General features: G+C 47.1%; 1 protein-coding gene across 3 annotated transcripts in view; it reads right to left on the bottom strand.

Annotated features, from left to right (window-relative positions):
* Positions 1–14,295, bottom strand: part of LOC129382272 (arylsulfatase I-like) — a 209,086-nt gene that overhangs the window by 189,775 nt on the left and 5,016 nt on the right. The window lies entirely within an intron of this gene.

Below are 14,295 nucleotides of genomic sequence, written 5' to 3'. Positions count from 1 at the left end.
CAGTAAATGGGATATAATAGGGCTCAGTGACGTAGGGAGGACAAAATCAGCATGTACAGTGCTAAAAAGCGGGCACGTCCTGTGCTACCGGGGCTTAGCGGAAAGACGAGCACTAGGAGTCGGATTCCTGATTAATAAGGATATAGCTGGTAACATACAGGAATTCTATAGCATTAACGATAGGGTGACAGGTCTTCTTGTGAAACTTAATAAGAGGTACAAATTTAAGGTCGTACAGGTACAGGTCGCACGCCCCTACATCCAGTCATGATGACCAGGAAGTAGAAAGCTTCTATGAAGACGTGGAATCGGCGATGGGTAAAGTCAAAACAAAATACGCTATACTAATGGTCGACTTCAATGACAGGGTAGGCAAGAAGCAGGCTGGAGACAAGTCAGTTGGGGAATGTGGCATAGGTTCTAGGAATAGCAGGGGAGAGTCAGAACGGAAGATTATGCGGATAATGTATCCCTTCTTCCAAGAGCGGGATAGCCGAAAGTGGACGTGGATGAGTCCGCACGGCGAGACTAGAAATGAAATAGACTTCATACTCTGCGCTAACCCTGACGTCATACAAGATGTGGACGCGCTCGGCAAGGTGCGCTGCAGTGACCATAGGATGGTAAGAACTCGAATTACCCTAGACTTGAGGAAAGAATGAAAGAAACTGGCACATAAGAAGCTGATCAATGAGTTAGTGGTAAGAGGGAAAATACAGGAATTCCGGATCAAGCTACAGAACAGGTCAGGAGGAGGACCTCAGTGTTAAAAGCAATGAACGACAATCTTATGGGCATCATTAGGGATTGCGCAATAGAAGTCGATGGTAACCTCGTCAGACGGGATACCAGTAAGCTATCGCAGGAGACTAAACATCTGATTAAGAAACGCCTATGTATGAAAGTCTCTAACCCTACAGCTAGAATAGCGCTGGTAGAACTTTCCAAGTTAATCAACAAGCGTAAGACAGCTCACATAAGGAAATATAATATGGATAGAATTGAACATGCTCTCAGGAACGGAGGAAGCCTAAAAGCAGTGAAGAAGAAACTAGTAAGAGACAAGAATCAGATGTATGCGTTAAGAGACAAAGCCGGCAGTATCATTACTAATATGGATGAGATAGTTCAAGTGGCTGAGGAGTTCCCTAGAGATTTATACAGTACCAGTGGCACTCACGACGCTAATAAAAGAGAATATTCTAGAGAAATTTGAAATCCCACAAGTAACGCCGGAAGAAGTAAAGAAAGCCTTGGGAGCTATGCAAAGGGGAAAGGCAGCTGGGGAGTAACAGGTAACAGCAGATTTGTTGAACTATGGTTGGCAGATTGTTCTAGAAAAACTGGCCAACCTGTATATGCAACGTCTCATGACTTCTAGCGTATCTGAATCTTGGAAGAACGCTAACATAATCCTAATCCATAAGAAAGGGGACGCCAAAGACTTGAAAAATTATAGACCGATCAGCTTACTGTCCGTTGCCTACAAAGTATTTGCTAAGGTAATTGCAAATAGAATCAGAAACGCCTTAGACTTCCGTCAACCAAAGGACCAGGCAGGATTCCGTAAAGGCTACTCAACAATAGACCATATTCACACTATCAATCAGGTGATAGATAAATGTGCGGAATATAACCAACCCTTATATATAGCTTTCATTGATTACGAGAAAGCATTTGATTCAGTCGAAACCTCAGCAGTCATGCAGACATTACGGAATCAGGGTGTAGACGAGCCGTATCTGAAGATACTGAAAGATATATATAGCGGCTGCACAGCCACCGTAGTCCTCCATAAAGAAGGCAACATGATCACAATAAAGAAAGGAGACAGGCAGAGAGATACGATCTCTCCAGTGCTATTCACAGCGTGTTTACAGGAGATATTCAGATACCTGGATTGGGAAGAATTACGTATAAGAGTTAATGGAGAATACCTTAGTGACTTGTGATTCGCTGATGATATTGCCTTGCTTGGTAACTCAGGGGACCAATTGCAATGCATGCTCACTGACCTAGAGAGGCAAAGCAGAAGGGTGGGAACAAACATTAACCTGCAGAAACCTAGAGTAATGTTTAACAGTCTCGGAAAAGAACAGCTAGATGTTTATATTCTTTTAAGAATGAGATGATACAGCCAGCTGTGTGATGTGAAATCAACAAGTGAGAATCAAATTAATACGTGTCATTAACAGGTGACGCAAGCAGTACAGCAGCGTGTTCGCACAAGTGTCCTCCCTTATCTAACGGCTGTAGCCTTCTAGAACATAACCCTTCAGCGTGGTGGCCTGTCTGAGTGGTGTCGTGCGTGGTATCTCGAGTTACAGGGTGTCATGTGCGTAGTGCGCGACACGGTGCGGTGGTTGGAGAGGACAAGAAGCAGACGACAAGTAGTGCGTGCCGAGGCGAATTCCGTGCTGGATAGAAAACGACAATGTCGAAGAGCGTCCCGCACGTGAACACGTGGCGGAAGAAAAGAAACTAAAAGAAAAAATCCAACCCAATCAGAAGAAACCACGGAGCATCAAACAGCCAATGAGCAAACGACCAATCAGCCAGAGCGGCAGAAAAGCCAGGCGCGCTGGCAGGACAAGAGGAGACGCAAGGAGAGTTCCAGGAAGCGACGCCAGAAGGCCGGCCACCAGAGCGGGCGTTGAAGACAGGCCGTCGTGTACCAGACCTGAGCCACCTGGACTTCTGCCAGGTGGGGGCCTCATGCCAACCCGTTCCTGTGCGTTGCCAGTCCATTCGATCGTGAACCTCTGCCCGAGGTCGGCGAGCCTCTACGCCCGTGGGCAGAACGAGAGCAGCCGGGTTACAGGCCCGAGCTCTACGCGCAGCTGCCTGGCCAGAACGCAGCATGCCTTTCCTATGCAAGCCAGAACAGCCGCGCTCTGGTCGCCCGGTCAACGATCCAACACCCCGACCTTTGGTGAGACCAACACCTCTCTCCTCACCCTGCCTACGCTTCTCCAAGTCGAAACTAGTATGCGCCTTCGCAGTCGTGGTCAGTCCGGACTCGCGTACTTCTAAACCCATCCTAGCCCTAAGCGCGTTTCTTGCCGTGATGTCTGAGTGTTTATTTTATGGTTTTTTATCCTCGTTCTAGATTTATGAAAAGCTTGTGTGTGTGTTTTTTTTTTTTTAACAAATGGCTTTATCCCCACTTTGTTTCTCAGAGGCTGTGCCTCATGAGAACCATCTGAACCTTTGAACAAAGAACCTGCACAATTTTTTTACGGAATTCGCCTCGACGCGCGCACTACTTGTCTGCTTCTTGTCCTTTCCAACCGTCGCGCCGTCTCTCGCACTACGCACATCACACTGGGTGATGACTCTGAAGGGGGTGTGTCTACTGATGCATATATAAGATTAGGGGCCCTGGAACCTAATTATACTATTCCATTGTGATTGTATTCCAAGCTACTGACATCAAACTTCCGTAACCGCCGACGTAAGCATTGGGTGATGACTCGCATCGTTCTTTTAAACGACCCACTGAAACTCTCTTTTCGGCCATGGGAGGTCACTTTTCGTTGCTAACCACAACGGTAGGCTGCAACAGCAGAGGAAATACAGCGGTTGCTGCGAATACCCGCATGACCGCCAGAGGAAGTAGGCAGAATCCGAAAAGTTTTGACTAATAGTGGAGGGCTGCGAGCATGAAGTGCTTGCTAATGGAAATGATTTTTTTTTCCTCCTAATAATGCATCAACAGTGTGTACAGATTGTATAAGATGGAAACGTTTGGTAGCTTTCATAACGCCTCGTGACAGACAGGCGAAGTGAGCGTGGCGCGAGAACTTTTTGACAAATCGTGGACTCCTAACGACACAAAAGAAATAGGACTAGATATAATAGCTTCACGCTATAGTGCCTCCGGCAAGTTAGGGCAGGTTCTAGTGTTGTCAGTTGGGGATTCGTACCCCGAGCTTAAAACAGTTGTCGAAGTCAACAAAGCCCGAAGCCACCAAAAGCAAACGCCATCCAACGAGGAAAAGTTACGAAGCACAATTTCTGTCCCACGGTGATGCGGAACATTAGTAAATAAGCGTACGGTCGTGTCGTGCACTCTTAAACAAATGTACACCCTTTGGGTCGCCTCTTGCCACCAAAGAGTAATTCTTTTAAGAGTGTGCTACTCACACTGTTAAATTCTTCCATATTTTCTGCATGTAATCTTGCGCTGCCTGCTGCTGTACCTACTTCTGATGTTCCGACTGGAATTTCTAAGTTCTTTAAAAAATTTGGGAGCCTGAGTTGTGCATTTCTGACCTTTGGTCCAGCCTCCCCGGTGCATTTTATGGTTTTAACTTTATTCGCAGACGTTCAACGCTTGGTCCTCCGTCTTGCATACCTACTTTGCGAGGCCTGGGCTTCGAGAGGTATGGGATCAGGGCTGGATCCCCAGCAGCCCGGTACCACCGCCGCTGGCAAGAACGAGTAGTTCGCGGCAGCATCTTCTCGAAGCTGATAAGTTGGGGCCAGAAGGGCATACCATACTGGACGGAGGTCGCAGTGAGGCTGATGGGGGCCGAACTGTTTGTCATTATATTCAGTCTATGTGGCCATTCACCCTTCCGCTGTTGACCATTACCTTTGTGTTCAATAAAGTGACCGAATCAGTATGTATTTTTTAAACTTATAAATTATATTTGTTTTATGTCTGTAATAAAGATTTCAATTGCAAGAACATTGCTCGCTTGCTGATTCCCAGCGAAGCTGATCCATGCGCGACAGTGCCTTTTGAAATTAATGCCAGACCAAGTTGGCCGAACAGAACTGCTAGAAGTTTTCTTTGTCGTGATCATCACAGACAATATTAAAAAGACAGATCGATAGGCCAGCGGAGCTATGACTTCAACCCGCCCACCATCTTCCGTTTTTCACGGCTCGTCATGAAGCACGTACTCGAGGACCACCTCACGGTTGGCCTCTGCAAAGGCGTGCGACAATTGCAGGTGAAGTCGACAAGGATTGCGTCTGGGGGCTCGAGGCCACGGTATAGCGCCGAGCTTTGCCAGCATGAAGAAGGCTGAAGACAAGCTTGGCGACGGAGTGGTGTCCCCGGCCAATACTAGACCGACCAAGCACCAGTCGTATACTCCCGACAACGAGACTGGTCCTTAGCAAGAAGCCCGCGGTGCCTAACATGCATGTGCAGGATCCGGTAAGGTCCCGTCTTGACTAAAAACGAGGACAAGACCAACGTAGCTGGTCATGGCCGAAGTTCTCGCTGCCTCGACTTCTACGGAGACGAGGAAAGCCCCACAGGCACCGCCCACCGACAGCGATGGGGAATGTCGCGTCTGCAATACCAGGGGCTCCCGCCCAACCTCACTATAGGTTGTGCCGAAAGAAGCGATGCAAGCTTCCTCTTCGATCACGGCCGATGCTAAGTCTCCGAAGTATCGTCATCACTCGTGGTCTGGCAGCAGCACTGGACTTGTAAAGCGGGGAAAGTGCCACAAAAAAAGATCGCGGCACTCTTTCTCCTGTTGTCCCGGTGGGCGCCAGCGAAAGGCAGACACCGAGAAAGGTGCGCAACCGCTTCAGAAAGGAGGCTAAAAGCTGCGGCTAATGGCACCGCTACACCTGTAACCACGCGTCGTGGAGCCGCAGAAGACGGCGTGTCAAGGCGAGGAAAGCTGTGAGCAGTTCGTCGAAATTTCGACCGTGCAAAAGACGAGGGTTGGCAAGGCCTGCTACAGTATACTATATTTCTCTAAAAACCCATTACAAATTACACATTAGCAATTTCTATCCCATCGTACAAAATAACGCCGCTTTTGTTCAATCTACGCCAATTTTGCGGATGTTTCCGACAAACATGACACCCATGTACAGATCACAGTTCGTCACGAGCCTTCAGAAGTACCTTTGGGTTTCTATAAACCGCAGAGCAGCGGGCTCTTGGAAAGCGCGTCCGTCGCGGTTGGCTCGCGAGCTGGGAAGGCGCGCCGTCCTTTTGTTCTTTTGGGCTCGACCCACTCTTGCCCTCGACCCACTACCTGCATGTGGCATCATCCCCCCTTCCGAACAAAAGCATCGTCTCGATGCTGCAAAATAGGCGTAAGCAATAAAATTACCACAACGATTATAATAAATTAACACAACGCAGACAAAGTGAAAGCACGAAAAAAGAAAGAAATGAGAAGCAGAAACAAGGGGTGAATTACAGAAAAAAATATCACCGCGCAGTGTACTGCTTCATGCGCACAACATGAACTATGTCCGAGCTCGGTTGTCTTTGTGTCCGGGTCCGGGTCTGCGATGTGTCCGGGACCACTTCGTAGTTAACGTGACTGACGCGGCGTAGTACTTTATACGAACCAGAGTACCGGCTCAGTAACTTTTCACAGAGGCCACAGTGCAGCTCGTCCTTGATGACGCTTGTAAGGAAGCTTAGCGTAGGGTGCGGTGTTGCTGTGAAGCCGGCCTTTTGCAACTCTTCACACACTACAGAGCGCATGAGCTCTTTCAGACAGTGACCGTTGCTTCCGATGGTCGTCAGAATGCCAGCAGCGGACATGCTGTTGACTTGCCGCTCTTACTGGTTGGACCGATGCAGGAGCATCTTTTCCGTGGTCATGGCCTCGGACAGGAACTCCGCGACCGTCTTCGGAGGGCTCTGCACGAAACCAGCAAAGAGCTGCTCCTTGACCCAGCGAATAAGATGGCGCAACTTCTCTTCCGTCATTCCTAGATCAGCTCGTCTGAAGACGCGCGTCATATCTTCGATGTACGTGGTCAGTTTTGTTTGGCAACTGGACGTGGGCATGGATCGCTCGTTCCGCTCGTTGGTGGCGATCCGCACTGGTGTAGGTCTCTAGAAGCTGACGACAAAGTTCGTGCCACGACGCCAGTTGCTCCTCACGGTTCCAAAACCACGCACACACGCCGTCCTCCAGGTAGAAGTAGACGTGTCTCAGTGTTGCCGAGTGGTTCCAAAGGTTCAAGGCAGCCACGCGCTCGAAGTCGGCCATCCAGACTTCGACGTCTACGAACACTGCACCATGGAACGTCGTCGGAACCCGTGGGTTCTCAAGTGTATACCGGTTTAACATCGTGCTCTCCCTACCGGTTGGGGCGGCTTGAGTGGAAGCGCTGGTCATGCAGATTGATGTGCTGGGCGTAGCGTCGACGACTTCCGGGGCTAGTTCCCTGATCCCGCGGCTGGCCCGATGTACCGGAGTGTAAACTGACACTGGAGTCGTCGTGCAGATCCTTGGAGGGGTTTGCAACATCCGTGAAGGCTACTGTGGTAAAGTGTCTCCCTGTGAGAAATCTCCTGTTAACTGTTTAATCATGTTGTGGTCTAGTTTAGCTAGATGGCGCACGCCCTTTCGGTCACGTGCTTGGCTTCGACCAATGAGGTGGTGACATCTGGCAGGCAAGTCTTCTTGCATTAAACGGCCGCTGGTTGGCCAAGTCCTTCGTGTGGTTTGCCTCAAAAGCGGTCGCCTCTCCGCCTTCCTCTCTCGTGTCGGCGTCGCCGGCGCTCGCCGCGCGCTCTCCGGACGCCGGACCCCCGCCGCCTGCCGCTGCCGACACAACAGCTACCCCGCACCTCCACCAATATGTCACGAGCCTTCAGAAGTACTCTTGGGGTTTTAATAACCCGCAGAGCAGCGGGCTCTTGGAAAGCGCGTCCGTCGAGGTTGGCTCGGAAGCAGGGAAGGCGCGCGGTCCTCTTTGTTCTTTTGGGCTCGACCCACTCTTGCCCTCGACTCACTACCTACATGTGACAACATCTTTCCCGAGGTTTCTTAAACAATAAATGTCTCGCTCATCTCGTAAAACTTAAGTGGATCAAGTTGATTTTTTCTTATTCGTATTTCGTCAGTTACCCGTGTACGTGGATCAGCGCTTCGTTTCTAGCGGCCTACATTGGCCCTCACTTTTGCGCAGAGCTCGAAAAATGCAGCCACGTCTTCCTTGCGTCGCTGATACAGAGCTGCAGTGTGTGATCTAGCCACTGGAAGCCGCAAAAGGACCTTGACGTGACCGCCTGAAGTTGCTCCTGTTGTTGGCTACCACGTAGATCGGAAAGGTGCCCGGTGCTGGGCAATTCCACTCACTGGGCCAAATTTTCTTCAGTGGGCGAGTTCGCCATTTCCGTGCAAACCAAGGCATGAACGTGCTTTACGATATCTGCACTAATCACGTCGCATGTCGCGCAAGCGTAGCTGTCATTCGCGTGCGACGTCCACGTACCAGCCATGATGGCATAGCACTCTTCCTCGTCACGCAAAATCGCGTGCAAACTGTTTTGTACTTAACCTTTCGAGGCTCAGGGTGGCATTCTTTGCTGTTCCTCAGACCAGACTTCTGTTCAAGATTTACTGAAGTGCGATGTTTTTGGGACACATCCGGTAAGCAGTTTCATTCCTCGTCATCTTGCATGTACCAAAGGCCTAGTTGGAGGTGTCGACATGAGTCTATATCCCGCAGAAACTTTGGAAATGTTTTAATCGGCGCGCGTTATTTTTGTGAAACGTTGCAGCTGTGTCGTTTGTAATAAGCGCATTCCCACAGAAACAGTCATTGCTACTTTTGCTGGAATGAACCGCCCATCGGAAATCAAGGCATGCCCAATTTATACCGAGCTGAGGCTCTACCACCCCGCGTCCTTCAATGTCTGAAATGCTGGTGGCTTGGGCACTCCATAAAAGGTTGCAGGTCCAACACACGACGCCGAATTTGTGGAGAAGGCCATAATTCAAATGACTGTTGTTCCTGAAATGAGTCCTGCTGCCTTCACAATGACACTCACCCTGCAGATGAGCCAAACTGCCCTGTAGGACCAAAATAAATTCAAATCCTGAAAGTAACTGATAGACACCGATGCTACCATCGCGAGGTCATTGAAGAAATTCAGAGCAGAACTCAAGGGTATGCTGGTATAAGGGCCCGTCAAATATTGTCTATGGAAAATGTGGCAGCTTTCGTAGAAAAGGTGTTGGAGAAAGCAATGGAGCACATTGTGACTAATCTCACCGACTTCTTTGTTCAAGTGATGTCCTCACAAATAGCGCAATGGCTTCAACTTACTAATAAAGCCAACATGGAGGATCAGATGCACAGTCTACCACGGAGTCCACCTAGTCAAGTACCGACAGCGCAGCCATTGGCTAATAACCATTCATTAAAGCCATCAACTTCTCAGAAAGTTGGCCACATCTGTCTCTCCGATATAGACGGAATGGAAAATAAAGATGTACATATGGAGCGCCGATCTCTTTAACGAACGACGTCACCGATAGAGAAAAAGTCTAGCCCTCCCACCAACTCCAACGCAAAAATGCACGCGAGAGAAATTCAGTCTAACAAGGACTTCTTAAAAGAGAGCATTTTAGACGAAGCAGTCTCTGCTGCTCGGATTCATTCACCGTAGGAAGTTTCACGGTAATTCAGTGGAACTGTCGTTTCATACTTTCTGCTACAACATATTTATTGTATATTGCTTCTAAATATTATCCATATATTATTATTTGACAGGAAACTTGGCTTGCTGCTGGTCAGACTTTTCATCTCAAAACCCTAGATTGCATATTCCGCATGTTTACGCTTCAGACGTACTTAAAATTTATGACTCTTTAAAAAGACGTAGCCAATATGTATTTATCACTGAACCATCGATTTTCTTTAAGTATCGTTGTCTAGATTACACAGCCCTCAGATATTATTTGTGCGAGCACAGTTACAACATTTCTATGTGTCCATACGTCAAGTTTGCCTTTCAAATGAGGCCTTACCAGACGTCAAAACTGAATTCAGGGATATATTTCCAAATCATGCTAAACTATTACCAAGCAGACATTTAATTAATATCTTGCACGACCACCTACACCAGCTAGTCACTGACAAGGTAATAGGTACTGACGCTTCTCTGTGCAATAAGACTCAGGAATGGGTACATACTCTGAATGTCTTCAATGGTCTTACTCTCTTCGCTTTCCGGACTTCACGCCCATATTTCAGGCAGAAATATTAGCGATTAAATTAGCATTACGAAAGCTTCCCCAAAATGACCCATTAGCTGTTATCGCGACCGACTCACTGTCTCTAAGCACAGCACTTACTGCATCCTGAAATTCAGGAATTCAACAACCATTTTGTTCGATGGTGCCTCCGTACTAACGGAAAGTATGTTTGTTTTGGGTACCGGGACATCGTGGGTTGCACTTCAACGAAATGGTTGGTTCACTCGCACGAGCATCCCTCAATGGCCCTATCCTGTGTTGCCGACATCAGCTTATGTCACCGCGGCTAGGTACACAAGTTTCTCTACATCGAAAAATTCTGCAGTATCCATGCTAACACCGTCTACTGAGTTCCACCATCTTGGCTTGCCATAGAATAATAATTGGTGTCCTTCAAGGCAATTCGAAGTTTCCTTTTCGAAACTCAGATATCGTATACCGCCTCCAAATTTTTAATTACACAGGTCTGGTCTCGTCATGTCCCCTATATGTTCTTTTTTCAATGCACCTAAATCTATCGATCATTACTTTCTCTCGTGCGGCCGATTTTCTACGCAACGAAAACTCTCAGAAAACTAATTTAGCAAACGTGGGCTATAGCTAACCCCGCCAAACATTCTTTTGGGGCGACTTCATTGGTATCCACTCACAAGAATGCATTTCTTGCAGTTTACAATTTCATTAGAGGGACAAAAAGAGTATTTAAACTTACCAATTATTTCTATTATTTCATTTCTTCTTCATTTCTTCCTTTATCAAAGTTCTTAGCAATACTTTTCTTTTATTTCTAAATCACATTTTTTTACTTCCACGCCCTTTTCTTCAAGTTTTCTTTTGTTTTACTTCTAAACGTACCGGAAACCGGCTGCTTTTTGGGAAATTCCCCATGATTGGTATGCGCCAGTGTTTGGATACGAGGAAAGACGAGACGTCCACCCCGTCCTTCAGCACCGAACGCAGCGTCCGAGCGCCAACCGGCGAGCTAATGCTGGTCCAACGCAATTCGACGAAGGCGACAGATGCGTTGTGGTGGCCGGCCATCGTACAATCGTGAACACACGAGAAAGATCCGCCCCAAAGCACGAGAATACAGGCACTTGGGAGTGGGCAGAAGTTGCACTGATTTGGAAACGAAGCCGGCAGTACAAAGAACAAGAAGTTGTCAATGAACTCCGCCTGTTACGTATTTAATCATTAACTAATGTATTTTATTTTTCAATCATATTATTACCCGATTCGAGGCCTATCCCCCATAGTGGTTTCTCCCATTAGTTGAGGCTTCTTCATCATCATCATCATCATCATCATGTCCTCGCAGCGCCTGCACAGACCAGTAACTTGACAGTCATGCTCTTCGCTCTGGCGATTGCCGGCGCTGCATTCTTGCTCCTGCTCAAGCATGTCTCCCGCATTGTCGTGAACCTCACCAGCCTGCTGCTTGGTCATTGCACCTAGTACCTCGTTGAACGCAGAGCTGACGATGCGGGAACAGTCGTGGAAGCCATACATCAGGTAAAGCGAATTAAGCATGCGCAAGAACAAAAAAGAAAACATTAGGTTTCAGGCAATACAGAGTCGTCTGTTGCCCACCACGTGCACTACGCCGCCCTACTACTAGGCCAAGTTCGTTTGCTGCGCACAACACAACTCTGCTAATTTGTGACGCAACAGTTATTTGTGAATAGTAAAAAGATAATCAAGAGCAGCAGATACACGTTTTTCTCATGCCAGTAACAAAAACTTCCTTCTTTTATTCCATACAACGGGTTACTTCCTAGTCCAAACAACATTCTATACCTAGTCAATTTTCTGCGTAGCTCTCCTTGTGCTAATGTGCCGATAAATATCCAACAAAATGTACTTAAAATGTCTGTAGTCTTTCTTCATATGTGGTTTTGTTTCACAATACAACATGTAAGACCACTAGAGCTTCATTCAGATCTTTAACATTGTGAACAAGGTATCATTAAGAAATCGCTCTCGAGCATACTGCAGATGTTTCTTAAAATGCACCTCGTTTGTTATATCATCATCTAGGCATTAATGGCACAAATGAAAGTCAATAACAACAAATAGCGTGAAGATTTTTTTTTTTTTTTGAAGGACACTTACTGCAGGACACGCATATGTCAATCGGCGGTTGATCGTCGGTAGAAGTTGGCCAATGACAGAGTGATGCCCAAAGATATTATAGAACGCGTAGCTTCGGGAGATAAAGAAACATTTTATAAAAGCAACGCAAGTAGGTTGCACTCAGTGCATCAGGGCAACCTGCTCAATACAACTCACTTTCGAATGGTCTTCAAGACGTTCCTCTAATACGCTGAATGTACGTAACGCACTTTTTTTAACACACCCTATAGGCTCACTTTTGTGCGACTTGCTTGAAGCATAGGACAGTGCTAGAGCTATGTTACGAGTTTCATCATTGGCTGGAAGTCACCCTTCATGAGAATTTCGGTGTCGACACGATAAGGAGGCGAGAGCATTTCAAATTTTGTAGAACACTCGTTTCTGGCACAGCATGCTTTCTTTGCGTATTAAGATTATTCGTGACTTTGCCGCAAGGAGTCGCCCTCCCCGTTCCCACATTTACTATGTCAATGAAACCACTGAAGTCAAGAGCGCTGAGCAACATTAGTACTTGCACAAATTTACTGAATTAAGCTCGAGAAGATTCTAGCATCCCAAGATACATGTATGCTAGCCACGTAGTAAATATTCCTTGAAAAGGAGGGTGCAAGTGGGGAAGCAATGACTGCCTGATGAAAACATACGCTGCACGATGCTTATGCAAATATTGATACATGCGGAAACATTTTCTAAAGATAGGCTAATCAGGAGACCGTCCTAATAGCTATCGGAGTTACAAAAAGAATAAAATATCAGTAAGACATTTTTTTCTTAATCTTCCAGCTTCTGGGGCTTTATTTCTGCAGCGGCTTTTCCCTCACGCCGTCCTTTCTTGAGATTCAGGTTGATGTAGATTATGTGCAGCATAATCCACGCGCAGCAGAACTACTTCAGCAGATCTGCGCGACACTTATTAGAGCGAAATACATTGTATTTCTTGTAGCAGACTGCCATTTAGCTTACATTTCAGTACAGTGGTACACCGAACAACTGCGCTACCAGCTCCATGTCCTTCCCTTCCTGTGCGATAATGGAGTGCCACCTGGCTCCGCAAGAGTTGGTAGAACTCTAGGCTCACATGATCAATCAAATGCTCTAGTGCTTCCTCCGTGCTAATCTTTCGAAAGCTCTAATTTCGATGACTTGCAGCACCTTTGTGTGTCATTCCTCAGTCGGCCGATGACGCCTGCGGTTTCTGTTGGGTATATTTTCCGCTTTCGGCCTGCCTGCGGCGGTGTAGAACATTTAAAGACAGATACATCGCTACAACACCTTGTTGGGCTAGTTGGCAAATTTTCGGCGAAGTTGCACGTAAGGTGAAGTAAAACTACACACAGGCCCATAGGACAAGCGCAGTGTACTGTCGATGTTTGAGTGTCCGGTTCCATTGTGAAGCGAATTCCATTGCCGACGAAAGCGTGCCACATAACATCGCTTCACATTTATGAAAACACGACATAAAAAGCCCATTCATTATCAAACTTGTAGCGCAGTTGTCAAAAAAACAGAACTATTTACGTAAAATAGTACATTCAATCCACGCAGGTAAGTTCTATTTATATTTGTTGCTGGATTTTAGTGCAAACATGCTTCCAAGTTTTAATAAGCAAAGTTCCAAGTTTTAGTGCTGCTATATATTAATGCAACCTGCTCAGTATTTCTGGTTTCTCAATAATAGCTGGCCGAGAATACTAGGAATCAGATTGTTAGAGCTAGTTCTTACGATCGATGAAAGTTTTTGAGTGATCTTGTTAAGCATCAGGTTATTGAGCGTTTTACCTACTTTGGCTTCATTTTTCTGCAAAATACCCGTAAGAGGAAATATAATTTTCGATAGTTTAAAGCTGCTGGGCGAGTGAGCACTGGAATTTTCACTCCGGAAGAATTTCTGCTCTAAAGCGACAAACCAGACTCAGGGAGCAGACGGCTGCGCGCGGCACTGGCGATACTGGCTTCGCCGTCTCGCATGCTGTAGCTCCATGCGCTGCGCGACTTTTCACTAACGTGAATTCGCTCATTGCCAGCGAAAACTGTTCGGCACTGTAGCATAGAGCCCATAATCGGGAACATCGCGCACCGCAGACGAGCAAGCGATAAACTGATAAGCACGCAGTTCCTTGGCGCCCGCGGAGCGAATTTCGCAGCCTAACGTCACATGGCTCCGGGCGCCGTAGCA

The sequence above is a fragment of the Dermacentor andersoni genome, chromosome 6 (genome assembly GCF_023375885.2).
Source record: "Dermacentor andersoni chromosome 6, qqDerAnde1_hic_scaffold, whole genome shotgun sequence".
In the NCBI taxonomy this organism is placed as follows: domain Eukaryota; kingdom Metazoa; phylum Arthropoda; class Arachnida; order Ixodida; family Ixodidae; genus Dermacentor; species Dermacentor andersoni.
This window is presented reverse-complemented; position numbering and strand designations above follow the sequence as displayed.